Raw genomic sequence first — 7,033 nt, 5'->3', positions numbered from 1 at the left:
TCCGCCAGAGGCAATTGAATGCACTGACCGTCCTCAGATAGCTTTGCTGTCTCTGACTTTCTAGATTGGATAGGAGTTGGCCTATTTGACTTTAAAGAATAGCTAGAAATAGAAACAAGACTTAAGACGATGCAAGTGGTTTATATTGGATATAGAAGACAGAGTGGGAAAAGACTCGAGGAATAGTCTATTTCTCTCTCTTCGGGTGGGAAAATTGAGTTATCTGATGGAGAAAAAAACTCACTGCTCATAGAAGAACCAAAATTAGTACCCCCTATCGCTGACTCCAATTGGTTCACTTTGTAGGTCTGGATAGAAATAACTCATGGTAAAATAACAGCAAAAGTCTCCTAGGAAGCTCCATTCTCCTCACAGAAATAATGATTTCATAGATTAAGAGATTGCCTAAAGAATTCAGAATTTATTGACGATCTGTTCTAATAAAAGTAGATACAATCTTTTTAAAAAATTAAAGACCGATCCTTCCCCCGAAGGATCTCATTATTATCAATAAAAATCTAACACCTGCCAACAATGTTATGGTATTAAAGATTCCAAAAAATGAAGAGAAAAAAGACTCAGAAAACCATTGTTTCTCACGTTATTATGTTTTACGGTTAATTAGAGGAAGTAAGAAAATCTGAGCGGGTTCTAAGCTCTGCCATTTACCTATTTGTTACCCTCAGCAATTTAATTAATAACTTGAAGTTTTATTATATTCTTCACCCATGCTGATATTTACAATTTCACTGGAAAATGCAGGTGACTCACTCAGATTAGTTCCTGGGAGGGCTTTTGGCCAGAGCTCACGCTGCTTAAAAACAAAAACAATGAAATGTACCCACTGTGCTCTACTTTAAATTTAAATCAGAGAATAATATTAGTTTGATTATAGAATATTCTCAAAGAACTCCAAAACAGAACCATTTTCTTGTATTTGAAATTATTGCATTTTATAGTTATTTAATCAAAAGCCTGTTTAATCCCGGTGATGTGACTAACCCCCTGCCAAGTGCCACGGGGGCTACCAAATTATATGTGGGCTTGACTTCAAAGAACAAAAACACATGAAAATACACCAAAGTTCCCCAAACAAAAATGTAGACCATATTTAAGAGGAGTCCAGGAATTTGGATTCAGTTTTTCCTTAAATACGGCAGCACCGACTTCCTTACAGTTTCTCTAAGTGCCAAGCTCTTTCCCCTAAATCATTTCTTTGGCCAGCTACTATTTAGCAGAAGCCACGTTCAACTCTATATAAATATCAGCTTTCTATTTAGTCCTTGTTAGTATTTATTATAATTTATTTGCAGTACTTACTCTAGGCCAGACAATATTGTAATTACTCTGCAAATATTAACTCATTTTATTTTTCACCTCCATGTTTTTAAACTATGTGTTTATCTGCCACTTTCCTCCCACTACAGTCACCAAAAAGCCCTAAAAACCAGAGAAGCCCTATCTTCATTGAGTGAATTCAGTAAGAACACAGAGGAGTTTCCAATTCTCTCTGGAGGGAAAAAAAAGTCAGATGTTAAATGGTCCGATATTTCTTAATCAACTCTGTTGGGTAGTACCCATAAATTTGTGCAATATTACTTCTCCAGCATCCAGCATGGAACCTGACCTATATCTAGTCATTAAATATCAGTTCTTTAAGCAAGTGAAAAAGTGAATGGATATTTAATATACTTAAGATCATATAGATCAGAGGTACAGGGTTATTTGAAAATTAACTGCATATATTGCTTAATAATATATTGGTTATCCTTTCGAATTGGTTGACAATAATATTCATATAACAAGTTTCCCAGGACAGGCCTCAGCCGATGACTGGCCAACATGTCAATGCAAAGAACGGGCTCCCCGGCCAGTTCTTGGAACAACTCCGAGGGGCCCTGGGGGTCGCAGGCTCCCTTGTGAAGGTGGCTGACGCTTTTGCTGCATCTGAGTGACAGCCTGTCTTCTCGCTCTGGCCCACCGCCCTTTCTTTCCTTCCATTTCACAGGTGGTGGCGCCGAGAGTGTTTCCTAATAAATCCCTAGGAAACTCATCTGTGTATCAGAGTTTGCTTTTTGGGGAACTCAGCCGATGTTTGCTGGTGCCAGGAGTATTCTGACAAAGCAGATTCGAGGATGGGACTTTGGAGCCGGATCACTTGCCACCAGCTGGTAATAAGAGACCCCGTGCTGACTGATTGTAGGTGGGGCACAGATAGCTCCTGGCACAAGGTATCGGTGCAATTGTCAAAACTGTCACCAGTAATGAACTGAGTTACTATATTAGTTTTAAGCAAATGGATGTGTTGCTTCCACGTGCCCGGCAGGGGAGAAGTAGCAACTAGAACAGTGGAATCGGGTGACAATCGCCAATCTTGATTGCTTTGGAAAAAGACAAGACATACGGGAGACTGATTAAGCAATGATTACAGGCTAAGTGTCACTCACGGTTTAGAAAGATTAGTGGCCTGAGGTTAGAATTTACGTGAAGATGAACAATGGGTAGAAGGTGAGGGACAAGAAAACTTGGGGTAGAAGCATGCTGAAAAACAAAAGGGGGTAGACAGAAAACGTGAAGGTCTTCAAACCCTATTATAGCCCCTCCGCGGAGCATGCGCCGCCGAAAACTAGAAAGGAGGCTGCCTACATTTCCAGGTACCCGTCTGCATTGTCTGCCAGAGGGCTTCTGCCATCGCCAGCATCACACAGGGTTTAACCTACCAACACGGGGGGCGGCTTGGCCTCACCTCAACCCAAGGGAACCTGCTTGACAGCAAAGGTGGTGTAGGGATGGGCCCTGGACCATGCGATAGAGCTCACTGCCCAGCAGCTGCCAGACGGGGCGCTGAAGCAGCCACTTCCAGTCTTCAGCCTGAGGAGGGTGTCTTGAGAAGACAGCCATCCTCCAGGATGAAGCACACATTTTATTTATTTATTTTATTTATTTAAAAAAATATATCTTTATTGATTTCAGAGAGAGGAAGGGAGAGGGAGAGAGAGAGAGATAGAAACATCAATGATGAGAGAGTCATTGATCGGCTGCCTCCTGCACGCTCTTGACTGGGGATCAAGCCTGAAACCCAGGCATGTGCCCCGACCAGGGAATTGAACCCCGATCTCCTGGATCCTAGGTCGATGCTCAACCGCTGAGCCATGCCCGGCCGGGCAAAGTACACATTTTAAAGCATAGATCCAGGAACCCAAGAACAGTCCCAGTTCCCATTGCTCCCACTTATCAGGAGAAAACCCCTTAAGTTTTCTGTCTTATTTTTTTATCATCTCTGCAGCTTTAGGAGGCCTTGCGGAGACTGCATTATGGCCTGACACCTCCCTCTGCCCAATTCTGTTTCTTCCTTTCCCTTCCACAGGTGGTCACTCCAAAAAGCGTCTCCCTATGAACCTCGCTTTCAGAGTCTGCTTTCCAGGTGACTCAAGTAGCAACATCATTCTCCACCGCGCAGAATTTCTCACCCCGCTCCCTTCTTCCACAGGCCGTGTTCTCAGTGACTCGGTGTCTTTCGGCTCTATCAGCTTTGACTCTGAATGTCTGAATCCTCTCCTCTCCGGAGGCTCCTGCTCTGCTGATGGCATCAGCTATGACAGATGGGCTCTATGGCTCACAAGCCAAAAGTCCTTACTATCCGGTACTTTACAGGGAACATTTTCCAGTCCCTTATTTAGATGATGTCCCTTCTATAGTGTACAAACATTTCCACAGATGGGAAGTTTCGGTTCAACACTCTCTTTTTATTTTGTTCGACTAGGCATTTTCATGTTTCTCAATCTGTATCTGAATTAAAATAATACATCACACACTCCCTATTTCCAAGTCCATAAGCGCTGAAATTACTTCTAGCATTAATTGCCTTTGCATAACACTATTGATTTAATGTCAGCTTTTAAGAAACCAAGAAAAATGCTGTCTGTCTGTCCCAGTCCTCCACCAAGTAAAACATACTAACCGAGATGCATGGCGAAGAAAATAATAAAATAGCCAGAGTAATTGCTTCTGAGACCGATTAGCATAAACCATCAGAAGCTTGACTTTCTGTTTGCTAAACTGTTTCAGACAAGCTAATTACATTAAAGTGCTTGGTATTTCCAAGTTACTGCACAATGTCGTGAGTCTTAGATGATTTAGTCTGGCTGTGCGCTTGATAGCGGAATCAATGAAAATGCGCTGAAATGAAAGTGGGAGATTTTCAAAGACATATGTGGGAGGTCTGGGCGGAACTTCCTCTAGTTCCCGACTGTGGGAAGGCTGCAGAATATTATCAGGGACAGCGCAGGCAAGGGTTCAGTGTTGCTCTTCCGATTACAAGAGCCTGAGGATCACATAGAAACCCCCCCCTTTTATTTTTTTAAATATGTCTTTATTGATTTCAGAGAGAGGAAGGGAGACGGAGAGAGAGAGAGAAACATCCGTGATGAGAGAGTCATTGATGGGCTGCCTCCTGCAGGCCCCTTGCTGGGGATCAAGCCCATAACCCGGGCATGTGCCCTGACCGGGAATCAAACCGCAATCTCCCCAATCCTAGGTCAATGCTCAACCGCTGAGCCACGCCTGGCCAGGTGAACACTTTTTTTTTTTTTTTTTTTAAATGCAATTTATTGTGAGAATGCTTATGGTGAAAAACTGAAGCAAGACATGGAAATAAACTGCAAACTGAGGAACTTCTGTTTTCTCCCTTATGACATCTACCCGTTCCGTCTCTGGTCAGGTTTGTAATGTTTTTTCCTCCCGCTTTTCCTCTCATTTTTATCATGTGAGATCTCACGGAGACTCTGGTGCTCAGCTGTGTGCCACGCTGGAACACATCTTTGGGTGCTGATCGGTTTATGAAAGGGCTGTCCTCACCTGCCCTCTGAAACCTCAGGCCATACGTCTGCTGAGTCTGTAGGCAGAGAGCTGTAAGGTCTTCACAGAGCTTTCTCTGAATTAGGGGTACGGATGAAAAAGTTATAAGCATGGTTTGTGCCATCAGATACCCCATGGCGACCAGTTTCCCCGAAAGCAGAACCTAGCACAAAGACTTGCATGCAGATCGTTTATTTGGGGAATGACACGCAGGGAATGAGTGCGCAGGACAAGGTGAGGGACACAGGGAAGGGAGAACAGCCGGTGTGGGGTGTGTTCCGGCGTCGTCATTTCTCTGGGGGGTTGGATGCTCCACCACCTGAGGCCTTCTGAGCTGCTTTCTAGAATGTGTGCGGAGCTGCCTGCTTTGGGGGTGAAGGGAAGGAGCATTAACACATCTCCTTCTGGGCGCGGTGGCTCTGCGGGCGCTAACTTCCCCCTGTGGGCTTGTTCAGATGTGAGCACAGCTCAGGTTCTGCGGGTCTGTGTGTCACCTTGACACAGGTCAGAAGAGCCTCGGGCCAGAAAGGAGAGGCGTGCGGCACGGTCGAGGGGAACCACGGAGCGACTGTGTCCGTGCACACTCGCTGGAGACTATGGCAAAGAGGGTTGGAGAGCAGAAACAGGCGCTATAGCCCTTCTCTCTGCTCCCTAAGTCCTTCTTAGGGAGCCCACATCAGTGCTCGCCGGAATGCTTTAGCCCGCTGGTTTACCCAGTTCCCATCCACTCACCAGCTCCAGAACAGGTAAAAACCTGACGCTGATGTCCTTATGGTTATTAGCGCCATTGCGGTCACCATTGTTTTAGGGAACACAGTTTACGTATCTGCAAGGCTTTAAACCAACTTGCGATGTGGTCTTCGCCTGCCTCTGGCTCTCACTCCGTTTCTCCTCCTAGAATCGCCTAATCTCGATTCCGAGCACAGGGCGAACGTGCTTTCCTCTGCAAACCAGGCTGCAGCTGCTTCCGACACCCCCGCCCCAGAAGCACCGCTACACTATGGCAGCACCGCCCGTCTTCCCTCGGGCCGCGAGCTCCGTCTGACCGAGGACCAGGACGGTTCCCTCACGCGCCTGTAGGCCCTGGCACTCTGTGTGCCACACAGCGGGCATCAATAATACATGCTGAACACACACGTTTAAAAAATGAAATAGCCCTGGCCAGGTGGCTCGGTTGGTCGGAGCATTGTCCCATACACCAAAAAATAAAACTAAAAAAAATCCCATCTTTCTCTCTCTCTCTCTGTGTCTCCCTTCTTCTCTAAAAGTCAATACAAACATATTCTCAGTGAGGATTTAAAAAAAGAAGAAAGAGAATAATGGTCCTTTATCCCATGCATTTTTCATATGTTTCCTCATTTTTCATACCCTAAGAACTTCTGTACAGCTGGCCTGTGCATGCTCTGACTATTGTGTATGACTATTTTCTTCTGCTTTAGAAGTTTCCAAAAGCTTGTCAGCGGTAAAGGTAGTAATCCGTGTCTTCAGGGGCCAGAATGAAGACTCAGCCACGCGGGTTGTTGGGGCAGGGCATTCTTTGGGCTAGTTGGGTTGCATTTTTTTACTCAATTTAAAAATGTCTGTTGGCCTGAGTGTTAATTTTTATGAGAATCTAACTCCCTATCAAACTAAATGAAGTAAATTAAAAAAGGCCTTTATATTTATTTTGATGAATTCAGTTGGCATCTAAATTTGATGATGCCGCCCTGTGTAAGTATGGAAGATATTCTCACGAATGCCATTTGCCAATAAATAATAGTGTCTTGTATTTATGTGCGTAAACACTGAAATACAAGAGTAAGTTAATAGATTATGATTACTTTGAGTAATCAATTGGGTGACAGAAGACGGTTTGAATTCAGCTTTCTACTCAGAGGCCTTTCCAATGAAAATATTTTTTCCATTAAGAGGAAAAAATTGGCTGCTTGGACATTTGGTGAGCAGGCTGAATTCTGCATCGCTGGAATTGTTCAAGGAATGTGCTCAGTGGATGCAGACAGGCCTCACATCCACAGTCCACAATCCCACCTGTATGACACACAATAGAGATATGTCAATAATAATGACCACGTTGATCAGCAAAGGTCAATACATGCTATAATCTGGTTTATTTGCAATTTTTACATGGCTGCTCTCTTTTGCTCACAAGTGACTTAGTCCTGCAGAACTTTCACAC

This window comes from Miniopterus natalensis, chromosome 18 (genome assembly GCF_054644295.1).
Source record: "Miniopterus natalensis isolate mMinNat1 chromosome 18, mMinNat1.hap1, whole genome shotgun sequence".
Lineage (NCBI taxonomy): Eukaryota > Metazoa > Chordata > Mammalia > Chiroptera > Miniopteridae > Miniopterus > Miniopterus natalensis.
The sequence above is the reverse complement of the archived record's forward strand: the minus strand, read 5'-3'. Positions refer to the sequence as shown.